This window comes from Falco punctatus (genome assembly GCF_963210335.1).
Source record: "Falco punctatus genome assembly, chromosome: 9".
In the NCBI taxonomy this organism is placed as follows: Eukaryota; Metazoa; Chordata; class Aves; order Falconiformes; family Falconidae; genus Falco; species Falco punctatus.
The window spans coordinates 8,883,567-8,905,548 of NC_137589.1; the positions used below are offsets into that span (position 1 = coordinate 8,883,567).

The window sequence follows — 21,982 nt, forward strand, 5'->3', positions numbered from 1 at the left end:
TGGGCCTTGACTTCCATCCAAACCGGAGGGACACAGCAAACCCTTCAGCCTGCACTGGATGATAGTGAGAGGACAACAGAGAGATAAATTATCTGAAGTGGTACACAAAGAGCCACCCCAGAAGCAAGGTAAAAATTCTCTGCCTTTACTTTGTGTTGATTTTGTTGGGTTATATCAAATCAGGACAGCAACATCACCCTGCAAACATACCAGTGCAATGGCAGGTCTTCCTTCAGCAGCACTTTGCAACTTTGTTTTGTGGAATCATAGAATCATAGGATCGTTTAGGTTGGAAAAGACCTTTGAGAGCATCAAGCCCAACCGTTAACCCAGCACTGCCAAGCCCACCACTAAACCATGTCCCTAAGTGCCACATCTACACGTTTTTCAAACACTTCCAGGGATGGTGATTCTACCACCTCCCTGGGCAGCCTGTTTCAGTGCTTGACCTCCCTTTTGGTGAAGACATTTTTTCCTGCTGCAAACAAAGCATTCCAGAACCCCTCAGGCAAAGACCAATACTAATTTTTTAAAATGTCATTCATTTGGAAAACTAAATGGTGGTTGTCTCATCATTTCATATTTTTCCGTTACATTACTTGATATCTTGCTTACTGGAACTGCATAGGCCAGGTAGCTTTATTTCATTGCTTCTAGGAATCCTTTGTCTTTTACTCTAGACCCTGCTAAGACATGAATAAAAGGGAAGGGGGGAAAAAGAATTTTCATTGTACAATATGATACGTCTAAAGACACTTGTTTGCATTGGGCAATTCTTTTTCAAGCCTAGCATGTGGCACTCGCACTTGCCACCACTGTCAGAATCAGAGCCCCTGCAACGGAAACACTGCCAGTCATTCCTGAAACTAGCCACCAGCCTTAGTGTGCTCCAAAGTCTATGGTGTGCCATTTAAAAAAATCACTTGGGGAGCAAAGTAATAGCAGCAGGACTGCACTGCTGCTCTATTCCAATTAAGCCAATGGAAATTTTCATAAAAGTCAGCTAATTGTGAGAAACAAAGAAAAATGTGAAGATGGATGTTTACTGAAACCAGCCACCGAGCGAAACAGCTCTGAACGCCAGCTAATTTGATGTCCACCAGGTGTAAATCTGCTTAATGCTGAAAAATCAGACATCAGGCATGCTAAAACCATACAGGGGAGACCATATGTTTACAAGCAGCCACTCCGTTTCTTTGCAGCTTGTGGTGACACTTACACTTTGTTCTCCCCAGGATATATTCACATTTAGGAACATGGTGGTTATTTTTGACAGTAACCTCAACATAATTTCGGGAAGAGCAGTATTTGCAATGATCTGCTTCACTTTCTTGTCTCTCACGCTTGTCTGGATCTGAATAGCTGAGAAGTAGGTATTTGCAACTGAAAATAAATTAGAACAGAAATAAATCAGGACCACTTCCATTATCAAACATCAGCCTAGAGAGTAAGGTTTGAAAAGCTGAATCTCAACATAATCAGAAGACGCTCTTTCTTATCCCTCTACGTAAGCGTATATCCACCCAAGAGTTTTTCCAATATGAGGAAGAGATAAAATCCAGTTAATGCACAACCCTGCAAAACACTGAGCATTCCTGCTTTGATCCAGCAAAGCATTTAAACAGGTGTCTAATGTTATGCACAAGTAATCTCACAGAATCCTGTAACCCAGTCACATGTTTAAAATTAAGCATGTGTTTTAGGTCCAGGGTGACAAGGCTCAGCACCTTGTATGATTAAGTGACTAGTAAGCTGAAGAGGTTGTGTAGGAGTCATGTCCTTAATTGCTTGCTGACTTCATCAGCGCTTACATCTCCCTGAGGTTCTATTTGCTAATGCGCAAAATAAAGGTGACCTTTAATTCCAGAATAAAGATAGCTTTAGGGTTCCCTTTCCTATCTGAAACTATGTTTTTCGGTTAGAAAATAATGACAAAGTAATACCCAACTTGGTCACAATTTTGGAAGGATCAGTGATTAACTGACGTTATTTTTTGTATTCCTGATAAAGGACGAATGTCTGGAATACTATTCTAAAGACGATATTCTGTTTTCTCACTGATAGATCCAAATCGGTCCTCTCACAAGTCAATGATGCTGCTAAGGATCAAATGTATACCACTAGCCACAGATACACATCAAATGTCGGAGCTCTGCTAATTCAGCAGTCTTGTATGTGGTACTAAGCCTGCAGCAGGCTATACAACAAAATACCCTCGGGCTGAATTCAAACTAATTGAAGTCAAGGCCACAATGAATGCCTTAAAAAGGCACAATTTTCCAACAGAGCTTAGAATATTATTTTTTTCCTGTGCTAAATTCAGTGGAATGTTGGGATATTTAATGGCAACAAACAAAATGGAACTGCAGTTATGACCTTCAGCTGCAGCCTCTGGGCAATAAAATAATAGTGGAATGAAGCTTTATTAACTGAATAGCCTCATATGCTGCATCTACTCATATTCATGGCTTTAATTTAATCTGATCTGTGGGCAGATGTTAATTTCTGTTTCCTGACATAAGCTCACTGTAATTCAACCTATGGTCAGAACTTAGGTAAGTTATTTGTGAAGAGGCATGGACTGATTATGTCTTATGCAGGGGATGCAGTTTTGCCTTCGACTACAACTCTGTAGCTTCATTAGCGACAGATAGATGTGGATATCTAATAATAATTTCCATGTGCAGATCTAATAATAGTTAGACACAGGCTAATTTGTAATCAGTGTAGCAAAATCTTTGGGGAAAAACATAATAAAGTGTCTATTTTCATAAATGTTCACAGGTGGATATCCTGCAGATAATTTTTAATTATTAATTAACATGCCATTTTAGGCAACGGAATACTAAATTGTGTTGAAATGTGAGACATATTAATCACAAACCTTCCACCTAGTCACCATCTCAGTCAAGTCCCATTCAAAGTCTCTGACAAAAAGCTCTTGTGTATTGTATCGCCTTATCTCACACAACAGGTTTTCCCAGCATCTCCTTTAATAGAAGGAAGCTGATGATAATACATTATAGCTTATCTAACCTTAGTACGTGAGAAACAAATATTTACAATCTACTGACAACTGCAGTAGTGAAAATACTTCTAATTTTTACATAGGGGATTTTTTTGCAAGTTTTATAGTAACTGAACATGACCTGTTTTTCATTAATAATGGCTATTGCTAAATGCGTAATTTAAAGTATTACTTAGTTTAATCAACATTTACTAAGCTTGTAATCAAGACTTTCTTCTGAATTTCTACTATGTTGTATTTCATGTCTTTTTGTATCAAGAAATAAGTAATGCGGAACTTTTGAAGGTTATAAACTGGCGAAGCTCTTCAAGCATCTATGTCTGTTAGCATCAAGACAGGTGAAGTGCACAGATGCGTAAGGTGTTTCTCACCCACAAATAAAAAGACAACACTGTAAGTACTGGAGAACCCTACAGCAATATTACAATTGTATAATATAGAATCATCAATACAACTATGGTCCTGGAGGAGCTCTGGCAGTGTGGTATTCATTGTAATTTAAAACAATAAAAATTAGATTAGAATTTCAGGGATGGTTATACTCACTCCCTTAGGTAAAACAGGCTCACTGCTAACTTGTTTTCCTAGAAGGAAACTCACCTTTCTTGCCTGAAAAAAAAGTTCATAAAACAACTGCTCTTTTGTTTGTCGGTGGATTCAGCTATTTAGAGACAGGTAATCATGAGCAAATTATTTACTAACTGCAACAGAGCAATAGGACAATGAAAGTTTGTCAAGGGCAGGTTACCATTAATATAAATAAATACTGTTTTAATAGACTTCCTTCTCCATGCATCAGGTTAGCGCCCTTTCAGGGGCAGGCACTATCAACTAATTAGAATGTGTTTAAATCCTGATTGATAGGTCAATGCAACACACTTCTGCATGCATTGCAAGAATCACAAAGTAATAGATTCAACCAGGTTTTTTTATCACCATCAATGAAGTGTGGGACATAACCTAGATTATGTTAAACATTCTTTCTGAAAAAGAGGGTTTCCATTGCCTTTTTTCCCAGATGGTGCACTAACTGCTTTCTAACACCAACCAAAACATAGAGCCGACCCTCTTCAATGGTTTACCTTCACTTTTGTGAAAGAATTCCTGCCTTCCAGACTCTAATAAATTCAGTATTGGCCATTTTGAAACGTGGGGCGTCATCTCACCGGTCTTCTCTGGATTAATATCAGGTTTCAGGAAATATTAAAGGTAGAGTTATTTCTTCTTTGGACAGTCAGATTGGATTTTCTTTCCCTTCTTCAGCTTGCTCTGATTTCTGCAAAAGTCCCATATTACCTTGTTCTCACCTTAGACTGATACTTCTGCAGTACAGAAACATCTTTTTTTATCATCCCAGTCTAAGTATAATAAAAATATCCCAGTTCTGTAGCTTGTTAAACCCTCCTAGTTGAAGGGCGGGATTCTTATGAACTCAAGATAGCTGAGGATAAACTGTCCCGGCCTGAGGACAAGCGGTGTGTTCGGAGTCAGTACTTTTCAGTGTTTCTACAGTGCAACAGAGGGCAGGTCTAGACTTGGCCCCATGGAGCGGGAATACACCAGGCAACATCCAAACAGGGGCTCCATGATGGAACGAGAGACTGAAGGCAAAAAGATGTTTAATTCTCAGATAAAGTTTTCAAGTAGCTGGTTACAAAGGAAATGCATGGTGGAGGCTCAGTTATATCCATATTTTATTTTATTTTATTTTATTTTCCCAGTGAATGGTTTAAATATTCAGACTGGCTTCTATTAGACTGAGATCCATTGGATGTGGGTCAATGCACACACATTTCCTGTTATATTTTCCTGATGGTGCCCATATCTCTTGTATAATGTGTACATGTACTTGAAAACTAGACAGAGGCGTTTAAATCTCTTCTAAACCAGGCAATGTAACTATTACTAGAAAGTACTACAGATGGCTGACTAATTGAACCATGGAAAGCATTATCACACCATTTCTCAATTTAGAACTCATTATTCATTTGAGCTCAATCTGATTTCATTACTGTTATAATGTCATACGAAATTAAAGTGAATTTCAAACTTACACACCTGCGTGAGGTTATTTTGCAGTCCTCTGAACTATACGTGATTTCCAGCCAGTCCTACCGGGCCACTGAAAATGATTATTTATTTATTTATTTGCTCGTTTTGGGAGGGTTTGGGCTTGTAGCTTAGTTGTTAGAGCAGAAGCCAAAAAGTCAAGAGGCGCATGCAGCCTTGGTTCTGCGACCTTGAGCAAGTCACATGTACTCTGTGGGCTTTATGTTTACCTCCATGCAAAGGGCATTCCAGGGGTTAATATTTCTACTGTGCTTTTAGAGTTTTAGATGAAAGGCGCTGTAAGAGCTCAAAGCATGACTTGTTGTTTTTTTGGTTTTTATATATATATATATATATATATATATATGTATTGCTCCAGTTTATGTCTCCGGTATCCAGTATGGGGATTTGTATTTGTGCAAAGCTGTGGGACTTCTCCAATAAAACAGACTGTAGCAGCTACTTATTTAAAGTTCTTTTGCACCAGATTAACTGAATGCCTGAGAGAGTGATACTAGGTCACCTTCTTAAAGTGGCCTGAATACCAGCAGAAGATTAAGAAATGGTGGGAGCAACTATATTTTGTTACACTGGAAGCATTCCTTACAAGCAAAGCGTATATGAGCGAAGTGACATTCAGTGACAGATTGAATTGCATTATGAAAAACTAAAAATGGCAGAGAGACTCAGTCCGCTGGAATAATAACTCTTGAAGATTTTCCATTTTGATAGCCAGTTGATTGACGGGGGGTGTTACAATAAGAAAATGGCTGTGACTTTTAGGTTGGAAAAAAGCCACCCTGTGATCTAACATACTTTCACCCTTGCAACAACAGCATTACGATCTGCAGCTCAGTTGGTTTGCATGAATCCTGGATCATTCTTTAAAAAATTATCTAATCCTTAACTTTCCCAACAGTGGCACAACGGCAGCTGTAACCAAATACCCATCACAGCAGATCATACGTGATGTAGGAACACGAGCTACCTTTCATCTGGCCAGGATATAGTGCCACCCTATAATTAACTGTTGCTGTGACTTAATTTAAGATCATGTGTGTTAAAATATAGTTGGAGTTCTGAGGTTCTCAAGGCCTTAATACCGTCCATTTATGCAGCTTGCCTTTCCTCCTGGATTATCGTAATGCAGAACCTGAGTGTATGGGTTACTTTAAATAGCAGTTATAGAAGCATGCATCAGAGAGCAGTCTTTTGTGCTCTATTAGTATAGGTGAAAGAAGGAGAGGAATAAAAAATACCCAGGAGCAGGCAAAGCTGCTAGTGGTAGCTTTAGAAGTAAAGAAGCAAACATGAGACATTATAGTCCAAAGAAAGGCTGAAAAGACAAAATAAAAAAGAAAAGAAAAAACTTCATGGAGATTTTATGTTTGCACTGCAAGGTTACTTCTTATTTTTTGGCTCGTTTCCTACATGAACAAAAATGAACAAGTATAACCTCAAGGGTTTCTCTAGTCAACATTAAGCAAGTACCAGTTTGTTGATAATGTATCATTTTATTTGAGTGATGCATCTAACTGATAGAGCAGAAGTGATATTACTGGACTATTAAGCACAAGAATTTGCACTCTATATTAAATTTCTAATATGCCTGTGTGTATTTTATGGGGGTTTTAATGAAAGACATGAATGCAATTAAATCTGCACTTAATGTGTTGCACTTTTAATATATTACAGGATTAATTTCCAGTATTATATTTCACACTGAACGGCAGGTGCTGATTGGGGTTTTTTTAATTTGGCTTTTGTGAAAGAAAGGTGAGGGGTAAGAATAAACTTCTGTGCTGGTTTTAGCTGGGGTAGAGTTAATTTACTTCACAGTAGCTGGTATGTATGGGGCCGTGCTTTGGATGCGTGCTGGAACAGGGCTGACAGCGCAGGGCTGTTTGGTGACTGCTGCGCAGAGCCTGCCCGGAGCCGAGGCCCTTTCTGCTCCTCTCAGCGCCCCACCAGCGAGGGGCTGGGGGGCACCAGGAGCTGGGAGGGGACATGGCCGGGACAGCTGACCCCCGCTCACCCAGGGGATGTCCCATACCATACGGCATCATGCTCAGCACGTAAAGCTGGGGAAAGGAAGGGACATTCAGAGTTTTGGTGCTGGTCTTCCTAAGTAACCAATAATGTCTGATGGAGCCCCGCTGTCCTGGGGGTGGCTGAACCCCTGCCTGCCCATGGGAAGTGGTGAATTTATTCCTTGCTTTGCTTTACTTGTGCGTGTGGCTTTTGCTTTCCCTATTAAAGTGTCTTTACCTCAACCCACGCGTTTTCTCACTTTTACCCTTCCAATTCTCTCCCCCATCCCACAGTGGGGGCGGGGCGGGGAGCGGAGCGAGTGGCTGCGTGGGGCTCAGTTGTTGTCTGGGGTTAAACCACAACTTCCTAACTGGCCGATATCAATGTAGAAAGGGAAATATTTTTTTTTTTTGGCCCTAGTAACATCCAGCTGCGAAGGAAATCTACTTTGTCAGGATAGCATGAGCTCAGCCAGTCAGTCACTGGCAACTAGAAACCAGGTCACAGTGGTCTACAGCGATCCTGCTGCTGGATCGTGTTCTCTAACGGAGAATGTACATGGACAAAGGTATAAATTGCATCAGCAGCAACAGCTGGGTGAAATAAGATTTAACTGCTGATTGGCACCAGATGGTGGGCTATTAGAAATAGTCTAAAGCTGCCCTGGAGGAGCAGGAGCAAGCCTGAGAGCTGCTGCAGCAGGCAGGAACTGAAAGCATTAGTATGAAGACTCTAGGATGAACCATGTTGAGGCACTCATTCCTAATGTCTCCCTACCTCTTATAAATTTTAAGGGCTGTGAGCAGAGGAGAAAGATACAAATTATAGAAACAGATGGAGAGTCAGCGAGGCATAGAAATACAGGTGCTATATGAACAGATGGAGTGAGGGGAAAAAAAGGAAAGGAAGAGTGCTAAGTCTGAGAGTCATTGGACTCTGTCTATCTCTGGATGCACAAAATTCTGCAGGTGTAGAACAGTTCAGTCTTGGAGGGGGATTCAGAAATTAATTACATCACTTATTTTCAGCTAGCTCACTCCTTCCCACTAGCGACACTACTTTCTTCCCTCCTCCACATGCATTAAAAGAAGTTGACTTGTCCTTGAATACATCTGACTGCCAGAAATTTTAAAGAAGTTATCTTGTGGCAGAGCAGAACTAAATCAATATCACTAACTAAGAGCCCTTATCTCCTTAATATCACGGCAATGCCTTTTTTCCAAACTCAGACCACATTAGCTTACAGATCAATGTTAAACACAATGGCAAAGCTGGAATGCTCTTACTTTCAGTCCCAAGGCTGATAGTATCGCTGCCCTAAAAGACGGTGCCAAAGCGGTATTCAATTGGGTTAACCATCTGATAAACCTCGACTGCACTCACCGAATGCCAAATCCAACATCACCTTCCCATTACACAGCAAAGCACAATCTCACCGTCTGACGTTAATTACATCAATTTCCCTTTTGTAGTAAAAGGACAAAAGATGGCTGTTATTTATCCCTGAGAGAGTTGATTGATGACTTAGAAAACTGTGAGCTAACTCTTAAATTCAAACTTACGGTACATTTCCTCTCTACCTTTGCTGATTCAGCACAAGGCAATGTCGTTGTCAAGGACAACATTCTGGAGCAGAAAGTGGCTCTGTGAAACCCGCAAGGTTTAGCCTGGCAGGAGTCCTTGCCGGTAGCAGTCTGGGGTTGTGGACCAGGTTGGCTGGAAATCTTTGGCTGACAGATTCACAAGTCATACCCACCGTGCCCAGGCTTAGCTGGGGAGGCAGCCTCTCAGCAGCAGCTGGATGCGGGTTGATGCCTTCAGCGCCTGAGAACCAGCTCTGTGATTAACCATTCGACTCTGATCAAAAGGCGCACATGCCTGCATCCTGACAGCTCACTTCTGAAATGCCCTGTTGGAGGAATTGACATTTTAAAGCGAGGCATGGCATTTCCTTCCATTTATCATTATGCTTTCTTGTGTTACCTTTTGGAAAATGAGGACTTAGTATTCCAGGCATTACTCGCTGAATATCATTGATCACAAAGCACTCAGCTCCTCCGGTTTTGAAGAGAGTCTCTGGTTCTTTGCTGCAGCAGCATGTCTATTTGAAAAACAGGATTGCTAGGAAAGATTATTTATCATTTTCTCATTATATCCAGAAGTTAGAAGGGAAAATACTTGTTAGGTCAACTAGCCTGTCCTCTTTCAAGAACAAGCGTTCTCCCTTTCACACATTTTACAATGGAGGCTTTGCAGGACATACATACTTTGGCTTGGTTGAGAGCATCCTCTGCGGGAGGAATGGGTTGCATTTTGAAAGATTACGTCTGAGGTGCCAACTGAGACATCGGAGTCGGGGTTAATAATTTCAGCTTCCACACCTTGTCCACAGCAGCGCTTTCCTGCCAACCCCAGATACCACCCTAAACACTGACATTAAACAACGTCGATGCTCAAGCCCTTTCCGGCATGTGACCAGAATGAATGTGAATGTACACAAACGCAGCAGAACAGGCTGGGATCCCAAAGTGCCATCCTCCCAGGTGCCATCACACCCATTTTCTGCATGTCTTCTGGGTCACTCGGTATAACCCTTTGCTTGGCCTCTATTTCTTTTATTCAGTTTTGTTACCTCAGTTTTATTAGCTTTAGTTATCACTGTGTTTTGTCATAAAATCAGAATGATTTCACAAATATCTGCCAGCTGGCTGAGGAACAAAGTTGAATGCTTATTAGATTTTGAAGGCAAGATGTGATAAACTACCATTTTGGTAGATTTATGCAAGTCATGTAGCCCGACTACAATAAGATGTCTCATAAACTATTAGCTTTGGGAGCACTGCAGGATAAGGCATGCATTAAGCAGATTAAAAACAAATAGGAGGTGGCAAGAGACAACAGCAGCCATTAAAGGAAGGATCACAAGATCTATTGGACAGAGTCAACACCCTTAATGTGGAATCACTCTTGCGCAAAATTGAGTGTTTGAGCCTGCTGCAGTGATACTCAGAGCAGCAGCGAGAAGAAAATTGTCACTGGCTACCTTGAGAACCAGCGAATAATTCAATGCAAGCAACCACCAGTACCATGGAGCACTCCTGTCCTGGAGAAGCCTTTCTAGCAAAGCATCTGACAGACATTCGTACACCAACCATCTGTATTGTATATTTGTAAAGTAACAGGTGCTGACAATCTGTGCGATCATTGTTTTTACAGTTGCAAAATCCCTTCTTGCCTGGCTAATCTATTTAAAGGAATTTATTCTTTGACTTATCCAATACATGCAAAAGCTGAAATCTTAGACAAAAAAATGACTTTCAATATTAACACCCTTATCAGGAAAGGTTCCCGTTGATAGGAGAAAAGAGGCTTTACCATCTAACCTGGTTTTGAAAAGTGTTTTGGCCTGATTCCAGATGCTTGCCCTTATATGATCTGAGAAGCAGAGGGAGTAAACTCACAGGAAACAATTTCTTCAGATTTTTTTTGCACTCACACACAAATACACACAAGAAAATGTATCAAGGCTACAGTCACTAGCATGACAGATGCACCCAAGGTCTTGCTGACATTGGCAGCCTTACAGGGGCAATCTGTATATAAGGACAACATGTTCTTGAGCAATTCCTCCTAATGAGGCAGGCATACAGATAGTTCCTCTAATATCTCTGGCATGAAGTCTCATCTTTTTTGCTTATGAACCGAGCACTGCAGAATCATTGGAGGACAATACTGAATAATAATAATAATAATAATAATAATAATAATAATAATATAATGATGATTATGATGATGATGTAGTAATTTGCTAGTAGGTTGATGGCAGGCCCTGAAATAGATCCTTAGAATCTTCCTATCCATAATTTTTTTTCCCCAACTGGAGACAAAGTAGCTTAATAAAAGGCTCTGAAAAGCCCATATCATAAGCATTTTACCATTTTCTGTGAGCATGAAATTACAAAGAGGAAATAACACAGACTGTGAAAAGTCATCTAAAAACTAATATAATTTAAACATGCCGTATAAAACATCAAAAAATGCATCTACTACTTTTAGGAAGGGTTGTTCACTAGAAAAAAATAATTTCAGGCCTGCCCGTTTTTTACATATTTAATCCAAGGAAACGGTGGGTTTATTTTAGTAGGTAAAATTAATAATACATGGTAATACATGACAACAAGGACACACTAAACATCCTTCATTTCGTGAGTAGCTGGTTGGATGCATCACAGCTGACATGTCCTCAGAAACAACGCAATCCTGTATCAAAGGTTGTGGGGCAAATATGCTCTGTTATAATACCATGGCAGTAGTGAACTGTAAGTCCTATCGAATAACCCCAAGAAGAAAAGCTGTGCAGTATGAAAGAAATGCCTTTTGAATATCTCCTGCCCTGCTTACAGTGGTAGAATGAACCCGGCTCATGGGAACTCCTGACTACAAATTCAAGGAAGGTTGGGGCAGTTTTTCCCCCTATAAAAGACTTCAAATGCTTTCTGGGTCACAATTAACCCATCCTTCATCCCCAGGGTTCTTGCACATGCTTCCTATCTCGGGTTTTGTGAAAGGAACAAGAAAGTGACACCTACTTCTCTCTTCCCTTCCTTTTCCCTCAAAAGCTCCTATTAATCATAGCAATTCTTTATCCTTATCATTATATAGCTGAAATCTTTCCAAACAAATTTCCAAATTGTGCTCTTCTAGCTGTAGGAACAAAGATCACACTTTTCTGGCCAAGTGAACTCATGAAGTGTGCATTTTTGACCTGGAAGATGCTATTTCATGCTTAATTGTAGTAATTTCCTTTAAAATAAGAAGGCGCTTTTTTTTTTTTTTTTTAATAAAAGGTCATTTAATGGCCTTATAGCCTCTCTCTGAGTGTGTACATCTCTGATAAACAAGGATATAGCTGAGGATTTCTTCGTAGAATCTTTATTGAACAGATGCATTAAATGCACCTATACATGTAGTATATCTAGATATGTTATCTATTTGCATTATTATGGGACTTGGATGTCCTAAGCCCAATCAGTCTCAGTGAACTGGATGCTGTGATACTTTATAATTACCAACCATCCAAAAAGCTCTATTTTGCATCTCCTTTTCTTTTTACAAGGTTATTGAATAAAGTGGATACCTTGAAAATAATGCTTGATGGACCTGAGAAAGTCAAGAAAAGTCATATAGGTTTGTAACTGTAACATCTTCTATGATGTCTGTCGTGGTATCTAAGCCCTTCATTAGGAGTTAAGGTGCAGGCTCTAATTTGTCTGCAGTGCTTGTAGTCGTTTATATACCGACAAAGAGTTTAAAATGAACCTGATATGGTAGCGTTATTTTCATTAGTGGCAATAAAAGTGACACCTGAAAAGGTAGTTCTGCTTCATCTAGCCTTCTAAATAATTAATCAAATAAGGAAGAATAACCATCCGCCTTGTACCATCCTCCTTGTACAGGCTGAGAACTCTGCCAGAGCGGTGACATTACAAGTCTAAAGCCTCCCTGTAAGGCAAAATGAAAGCCAGGAGCAGAACGGCAAAGCCTACGTACAGCCGCAACGCCTGGGCCATTCTAATCTAGCAGAGTGTAGAGTCTGGAGGTCAGCCGCAGAAGGAAAAGGCTGGCAGGAGTACGCTTGCCCAAAAACTTGCTGGAACTCAGTTCCACCTAGCAAATACGTCCTGTAGCAATGCAGTGGGTGCTCTGTGTTTTGGCACCACGACAGGCTGTGGGGACCTCAGGGCAGCCTTTCCATTTTCCAGCATCCTCTTTAGACCTGGAAAACCACAGTTCAATTATGAGTGAATTGATGGACCTTTTTTTTTTTTTTTTTTTTTTGGGGGGGGGGGGAACAATTTTACTTGCTAATAGCAGTGAAGACAATGGTTATCTTTCAGCAGTACAGAGTAAAACTTGGCATTTCTTTTCATGACATGCAGCAGAATCAGCTCAGCTGTATTAAAGTTATTCTTTCCACAGCTCATGAATCAGCTATTCATATTCAGAATGTCATATGAATTAAAAGATCATAAATTCAGTCATTATTTTCAGCAGCTATTTCTTTTTCCAATACCTATTCAAAACTTCACTATGTTACAGTTTCTTTGAATTCTTCCGTATGTGTCTCCTTCCACTTAATAATAATCATTGGTTTAGTTCGATCTTTCAAGCACATTTCTGAATGAGCAGGAGGATGAGCAGGAGGGCCCCCGTGGGGATGATCCACGTTAACACTACCATCACTTGAATTGTGTTATTCACAGGCTTCTTGGCATTGCAATGGGCATGACCATGTGTGCGGGGCAGCCATACATATGGGTAACCAGATCAACTAAGTGTTTCAATTTATGTGACATGAATAGGCTTCACCAAAATGAGAGAAATGACAGAGTTATAAAAGGCAGAGCATAGATGTCATGTTTATTTTGTGCTTCAGGCTCGTTAGCTCTAATTAGCTGTCAAGCCAATTAGCCTGAGCAGACATGCCGGAATCCTCCCTGTAAGACCAGATGAAGTACAGGAGCTGGGGACTGGGGAACCCCACGGCTGCTGGGCGCTGCCGGTCCCTTCCACCCCCGCAGTGCAGCAGCAGCAGCAGTAACCTGGACGCCTGATTTTGCCAACAGATGAGGAAAGGCTGGAGCACACAGCAATGACAGCTCGAGCTTCATGTAACACAGAGCAAGCCCTTGCTGAGTCAGCCTCAAGCATCTGCAAATTGCTATACGCTGCGTTTCCTTTTATTGCCTCCTATGCGCTGCAAGACGTCGTGGTGGCTAAAGGGAGGGGGCAGAATCTGCCCCGCGTTTATTCCTCAGCTGAGAACCAGCACAGGGTTTATGTTTCCCTCAAAACAAGGATTAAGTGTGACTTGACTGCTCTTGGCCCAGCCGGTTCTTTTACAGAGAGGTGTGAAATTCATCTAGTCTGATCACAGCAAAAATATTTTTGTCTCCTTTCCCAACTGCTATTAAAACTAACTTCTGCAGAACGAGCCTTGCGCAGGAAGAGCTGCAGCAGCAGTAGGTGGGGAGGCAGGAGGAGAACCCTGGAATTTTACAAGCTGTTTTAAGCTCTCCTGAGGCTTAGAACTGTTTTAGGGTGATTGCGTTTGTCCCGTTTTTCAAGCTGCTCCCATTTTTGGCCTTCATTAGATTTTTTTTGTCTTGTGCATTTTGTTATATGTACAATGGTTATATTTTAATTATATTCCCCTTCCTAAAAAACTAAAATTCCTAAACTAAAATAATGAACTGTACTATGATGTTATGTACAACATCTTCCTAAAGAAGACTGTTGTACTCATTTATCTTACAATGGTAGAAGCAACTAGCCCTATCTTTTGCAGGGTATGAGCATGCAAATATGCTTTTGTTGGTGGGGTTTGTTTATTCCTTAAAGCTAAGAAAACAAAGTTGGAGGCTAGGTCTTGAAGTCCTCGTTTATTATTTCTGTTAAAATCAGAACAGAAACATAGATAGCCCTGAAGATGAAAAGTAACCTCCTAAAGACGAGTCAAGGGGAAGTTGCTATGACAATGTCTTCTGAACAAAGTACAAAATCTTAGAAAAAAATAATACAAAAATCACTTGCTTATCAGAACGAAAGTATGACACAGGAGTTGAGGTCATTCTGAAATTAGACCCCCTACATCAAAGCTTTCAATCAGACCCCCTGCACTAGAGCTTTCAGCAAAGCTCTGGCAGGGCTTTTGTGATTCCAAGCCTCGCTGTGACCCCCAACATCTGTACAAAAGCCTGAGAAACAGCCTCTCGCTCAAAGCTGGAAAATAATGAGGCAGCCAGGTAACCTACACAAAAGGCCAGCATCAAGTGCAAGCTGAGCAGTTAAGAACGCCAGTTCTCAATTCCATTCGTAGACACCCAATTCGAACATCTTTCTGTGTGCTGCGCCAGCGTACTGGGCTATGTAGAAGAGGTATGAACGTGCTGTTCTACCCCCGTTACTGAGGCAAGTCAGCTTTCCGTGCCAGGGCTCCTCTAACGTCTCAGCAGCATGACACGCCTGGTATGTATCACTCCGAACATGTGAGCTGTTAATTGCCACAGCTCAAGCTTCCCCTCGGAGGAGAACTCCCATGGTGGGATTTGTCTGCAGAGCCTATTCTGTGCTACTTAAGAGACAGCTGTTACAGCAGATGACAAAATCTGAAAACAAATTGAGACAAGCGGGGCTTTGATACGGGGAACTGCTGCTTTAGAAATGCCAAGAGGTTTTACATTACAGCATGGCTGTAGAGGTGGAGTTCCTACAAGACTTGGAGGCCTGCGTTTGGCACGCACGGTGTGTGCTAATTCAAGGAGATACAGCTGCAAGGAAGCCGTTTGGATGTGAAACGTAGACAACATGTGTGTGTTTAATGACGTTAAGTTATGTCACCAAAAGTACCAGTTTCCGAAGGTAAACCACACGCTGTCTTTGGGCAGCATCTGAAATGGGAACAGAGAGTCTACAGACTTTTTCTCCTTTTTTTTCAACACCTTTAAAATTAAAGATTACCAGAGGTTTTCCCAGAGTGACTTTGGATGCCTTCGCTTCGGGATGCCAAATCTGAGACACTATTAGAGGCGACTGCTCCTCCAGTAAATTCCTCTGAAATCAGTTCAAAGGGGTCTCAATACTAAATGCCCAAAATAAGAAGCAGCCGAACTGCTTGGTCATTTCTAGATTTCTTGACTTTTATCAGCACTGATCTGTGCATTTTCTTTTTGGGGTAAAGAAAAGTCAACACATTTCTGCTAGAAAGAATACCCAGTTGAGGCACTGGGCCATCAGCACATTCCCTACAGGCTAGAATGTCTGTCTGCTTAGCCATACAGAAGTAAATTTTGTAATAATAAGCATAAAGATGGCAATATATCTTAGCTAATTGAGTTTAAAAAAAAAAGATTCTGAAATGACACGTTCTTGCAAGAAGCGAAAGTAGCAAATTACAGTCTGTCTGCTCAAAAAATATAGTCATGTAGCGTAATGTATTCTACCACATGAAAACCATTTATAACTGTTAAGCTATGACATAATATTTTTAATAAGTTCCGATTATGTTTAATTTGTCATCAATTCTTTGTTGCAACTTATCTTTAAATTCTGATATAGAAGCTCAAATTAAGCTTAATGTGACATTAAGATAAATATTCATATATTTTGAATATGTCATGAAATAATTTAAAAAGACTTTCAGCTACTGAAAGGCTCTATCCATCAACACCATTTTTACCACCTTCTCAAGAAAATTAAAATGGCACATTGTGAATATTCACATCTGTACCAAGCACATTCTAACACATAGATAATTTTTAGTTAGTCTTTTTAGTAAGAAAGCATAACATTTTCTAATGTAATTTCTATAGATTGATTTTGACAGCAAATTTGTTGTTCCCTAGGTTTTGCCCAGCTAAAAAGATACATATTGATAAGGCAGAAGCTTTGAATATCGCCAACCATATATTAATTTCTCTTTCTTCTGAGCAAAAAATGAGAGGCTTGGTGGTAAAGGGTGTGCTGCTCTGTGTGGTACCTACGCTTCAGCCTATGGAGACGCTGCGGTATTTTGAATAGCCATTTGTCACTATGCAGCTGAGCCAGGATAAAGGTCTGCCAGTCTCTGCTCTAAATCACACTAGTCTCTTGAATTAGAAAAAAAGTAATGATTTAATTATGTTTTGCTCTTTCTTTTTAGAAAAAAACAAACAAACAAACAAACAAAAACACACACAGAAAAAAAGCCAAACAAACCCCACAGTTATCCATGGGCTGAATTTTACATCAAACAGAACTTTTCTACACTGAAGATATTTTTTTCTTAGAAACACATCATCTCATTAAAACCTCTTCAGGCAACAGATTTTTTTCTTGCAGGTTTCTATGTAATAATATAATTCCGTGTAATCGCTATATATTATATGTAACTAACATATATCGTATATATAATATAATTCTGTGAGTTTTTCTCCGACTTCTGTTTTTTTAATCAATAGAGGAATAGTCATACGTGATATTAACCTTTCAAATGGGGAATACCTTAAAAAAAACCCAATGACTAACCTCTTTGTAGATGGCATCAGAAAATAGAAATGTTTCTCTAAACAGCACGGTATTCCCCTGCTGCCCTTAAATAACATTTGAGTCTGTCATGTCCTCACATCTGGTTGTCTTTGGATCTCCTGCTCCTCCCAGAGTTGGCTCCAAAATGTAAAAAATTATTCACTTGCAGTCTCGAAGATTTCATAGGTTTGACATCCCACTTCTAAATGGACAAAAATAGTTCATGAGTAAACCAGGTATGGATGCCTCTCACAGGTGAGCTATTAGATTTGTCATTTTTACACTAGTGATTTCTTAAAGTAAAGGAGACCATAAACTGTCTTCATCACAACTTTTGGGAAGTTCAACCAAGATGAAAAAAGAAAATTTTCAACAGAGCTCAAATTCCCGCATCTCCCACTGAACACAAGTCTAGTCCCGATTCTAGGAGCACTATTTTTTTTGTTTTTTATTTTTCCCCACTAACTTAATAATGCATATGAATGAGATAGCTTGAGCTCTGGCATAAACACATAGCCATCAATTGTAATTTCAGGTTGCAAAAGTGAATTTTTGGCTGAAATATATTCTATAAGTGTCAGTAAATTTTTATAGTGGTATAATGAGTTTAAACCCTCATGGTGAGGGCTTGTTTCTCTTGCAGTGTCTAGCATATTTCAGTCACAAATGCAACTGAGTGAATAACAGTAATGCTAACACAAGAAAGAAAATAAATTAACAAATTCTTTCAGTTCTTTTGTTTCTTTAAACCTTGCAAAACTGTCCTATCTTTTTCATGAGAAGAGGGAATATTTTTCATTACTCATAACTGCACACAACGCTCCCAGGTGAAGCACAGGTGTTTGTTATTTCTTTTTAAACATTCAGTTCTGTAATGAACATGTTTTCCCTCTAAACTTAGCAAACTAAAAAAAAAAAATTACAAAGAATCTCAGGCAAGCTCCTTGCCTAATACACACTTCAGCACTGCTTTAGATTGAAACTAACGTAAAAAAAAAATAAATTGCATTTTGCATTTAAAAGGTGGCTGTCTTGGTGGAATCATCCATCAAACTAGAATCAGCTTGTGCCAAATGAAATGCTAAACAAGGTTTGCAATGTCCCGAGAGTGGGATGAGATGCATGCCAAAGCAGAGTCCTTAATAAGCTGGGCTGTGCTCACACTGGTCTGACTAGCCTACACATAACTATGCTGTTGCTTGCTTTAGGCAGTTTTCAGATCTTACTCCATTGATTTAATTTCCTTTAAACATTGATTAGTTTCATTGCTTCATAGGAATGGAAATCACATCCTGGATTCTTCTTCTGGCTTTCCAATTTTGCCAGCCTCACGCCCCAGATCTTTGCTAAAAGCCGGGTTTCACTGTTGACACCACCCGGGCAGTTTCACAGGCAAGGCAAAAAAAGGCTTTTGATGAATTATACTCAGCATGCAACTTAAAGTTAATCCAGGCAGGTTTAAGGATCGCAGTTCCCTGCTACTCCTTGTGTGTTAAGTAGCAGGTGACAGATGGGCTGTTGACACATGGTGTAAGCAGCAGTGGTGGCTCTGGTGGTAACAGAGAACGGGGATGGCCCTGACCAGGGGTCCTCAAACTACAGCCCGCGGGCTGGATATGGCCCCCCAGGGTACTCAATCCGGACCCTGGTATTTACAGACACCCCTCCCTGCCCCCCCGCCGGGGGTTGGGGGGGAACCAAGCAGCCGCAGATGGCTGCCTGCCACTTCATCCACGCGCCGGCCCCCTGGTTAAAAAGTTTGAGGACCCCTGGCCCTGATGGTTTGATCTGTCCCTCCCCATGTGAGCATCCTTCTGCCCACGAGCGGGGCTCTGAGCGGGCGCAGCAGCCCCCCTCACATGCTGTCATCGCTTATTCTCCCTTCAGCTACCACGCTTAGAGAAAAACGTAGCTGCAGCGCTGGCACATGCTACAAGTGCGGGGGATAAAGAAAAGGCAGCCCCAGCCCAGCTTCTGCTGGCCAGAGTCACCCTGAGCCAAGGTCTTGCCCCTGGGCTACTTCATCTCCGACTCTGCATCTTGCTTCCCCCTGCTGCGCGCCTCCGACCAAAGGAGAGGCGATATGTCTTCGCCAGGCAGGCGATTACTGCTTTCAGCCGCGTGGCTTTCTCCCAGCTATCGACTGCATTACCTTCCCAACAGGACAGTGTCAGAAAATTGATGTCCCGAGTTTTGGCCTCAGTCTTGCATTTGCGGCATAAACCACAACACCCGGGCAGCGTGTGGCTCAGGGTAACGGTGGAGAACTCCGCTCCGAGCCACCGCTCACCCATACGCTCCCCAGGACTTGATTTGACAGCCTGTATCACATAATCAGTATATTTACCTTAATTGCTGCCTAGAAAGAATGGTTCCCTATTGTAAATATAAAGCATCTCCCTGTTTTTCATGAGAATTTGTGAATTAATGCTCCCTCACCTCCATTCCTTCTGTAATCAACGTTAGCAACAGTATCTGCAGCAGACGAACAACATTTCTTGCATTAATTCACTCAACTGATTGTCAAGAAAAGTTGTTCTCACCTGCTAATGCAAGGAAAATGTTACTGCACCTCGAAAGCAGGACCAGATAGCAGACAGAAGGTATTGCTTTTTAAAGGTGCCAGCTCCTCAAAAGACTTTTCAACAGCTGAACACTTTAAAAAACCTCAGTAACATCTGACCTGTGTGTGCCCCACTACTTGACATACCACAGTATAAAATACAACAGCAAATGATATAGTGCTGAGTAGAAAAGATGAGCCATGCGCTAGAGGAAGAGTCCAGAGCATTTTGACTCAGTCGACTCCATCTTATGACAAGGGTTTTGATCAGGGACCAGTCGTTACAAAGGCAAAATGTGCAGGCGGTCCAACGGCCACTTCCTACTGACTGACCGAAACCCCAAACTTACCAGCTTGAAGTGATTTCACACAATAATTTCTCATACTGATCTCAGTCGTGGTAACATTGTCCAGCAACACAATTACTTTTTTTTTATTATTATTTATTTTTAAGCAAAACTTGGATGTTATTAGCATTATTGATGTGAATGCTTTAATTCCTGTCTTCCTTACTAAATCTAACTACAGTATAGGAAAAACTTCTGAAATACGGTTTTCAAGTAAAGTTCTTTCTAAAGTTATTTGCAACAAATAAGAACATGCTGTTTGATATCTGTAGTAATGGAACTCTTCTGTTTAGTTACTGAAAAGATGCAGCACTGTTAGCCCGGGAGGGATATTCCCTGCAAAAGAGACAGTCTTCTAAGACCATTTCACTCCAGGTCCTCTTTTGAGATAGGCAATAAAGATTTACTTTTTTCTTTCTTTCTTTAGCAAATAAACTTCAACTGCAACATCATCTCACAGAGCGCCTCAGACTGAGTCAGTGATGTCAAATCTTCAGAAATAACAGCTAGACCAGAGTTAAAGCAATGATGAGAGTGATGGTTTCTGCATCCCACCACCGGATCCCTTCAGGTCAGCACGTCAAGCTTATGTCCTGAGCCATCTGCTGTTGGGGACAAGCCTGCTCGCTTACCCTCCCACCGCAAAGGCAGGGGGCACCTAGAGGTGGGTCTTAGCAGCCAGTCCTGCACTTCTCCCTGCACTTCAAGCACTGGAACAGGCTTCCAGGGAGGGGTGGAACCACTTTCCCTGGAGGTGTTTAAAAAAAGACGTCAACGCAGTGCTTAGGGACGTGGGTTAGCGGTGGGTTTGGCAGCCCTGGGTTAACAGTTGCACCGGATGATCTTAAAGGTCTTTTCCAACCTAAATGATTCTGCAGTTCTCTGGAGAAGCTACAAAACCCTCCAATGTTCACGTAGAAGGTGATGAGAGAGTGAAGCCGCCTGTTCAGTAGGAACTCTCTGCCACTGTTGTACCCAGTCTTGAGTTGTCACCGCATACTGGCAGAGGACAGTTCAGCTCTGGTGCACTGCCTGCTCTTCCAGAAGGGAAGGCTTTAATCCTATTATCCCGTGGAGCCGGTTGCTTTCTGGCAAGAGTCATTACAGTGTGATTAGCAATCTCCTTCTCCACTGAGCCTGCATACTCTCCCTAAGGCAAAACAAAGACTTTCACTCTCAGGCTTTCTTGTGTCACAAAAAATAGAGCTTAAAACAGGGTACTCGGTCATTTTGTACATTTGGGTAGCGTTCTGTGCAGCGTGTCGGAGCTCTTTGCACAATGCAATTTCAAACTCTAAGGCATCTGTTCCTCAAGTAATGGATCTAATTGAAAAAAAAAAGTTTCTCCTTTAATCTTTACAAGGACACATGAGTGCATTCCTCCTCTAGAAAATAAAAGTTAATGGTTGTCTCTTTTCAGAGGTACATTTGATTATTCATTTCATATGTTTGAAAAGGGTTGTGTGCATAGTCTGAGATGTAATATTTGATTTCTAGGCCCCTGTGAGAAACAGCAGTTAAGATCATTAGACATTTTCATTCAATAAAGGCGGCTAAGAAGGGATAGCCCTAATGGACACCCTGTCACATCTTATCCATCTTAAAAAAATACAGCTCTCATAGTAAACACAGAGCCTCTAAAACACAAGATGCTCACTGCCCTGAGCTTTCCTTTTGGCTGAGCAAACTGGAGTCATTCAGATTCTAGAGACACTATTCAGGGTACCTTGAAAAGTGAAATCTCAACCTCAGAACACCTGCCAAGAGAAGAGAACAAAATAATATGAGGGAAGACTGGGTAAAGGGATTCAAAAACTTCAAATCCCCAAAGAGCTATTATTAGCTGACATATTTAGATTTGATTTCTCCTAGAAAAAAATCAGACATTAGGGTCACTTC

General features: G+C 41.0%; 2 long non-coding RNA genes across 2 annotated transcripts in view; one reads left to right on the plus strand and one right to left on the minus strand.

Annotated features, from left to right (window-relative positions):
• LOC308070014 overlaps window positions 1-21,982 on the plus strand; it is a 42,588-nt gene that overhangs the window by 5,760 nt on the left and 14,846 nt on the right. Inside the window, exon 2 of the long non-coding RNA XR_013930591.1 lies at window positions 1-21,982. This exon is cut by the window's right edge and continues 14,846 nt beyond it. This is a non-coding gene — a long non-coding RNA (uncharacterized lncRNA).
• Window positions 5,430-21,982, minus strand: part of LOC308070015 — a 31,393-nt gene continuing 14,840 nt past the window's right edge. Inside the window, exon 2 of the long non-coding RNA XR_013930592.1 lies at window positions 5,430-21,982. This exon is cut by the window's right edge and continues 6,130 nt beyond it. This is a non-coding gene — a long non-coding RNA (uncharacterized lncRNA).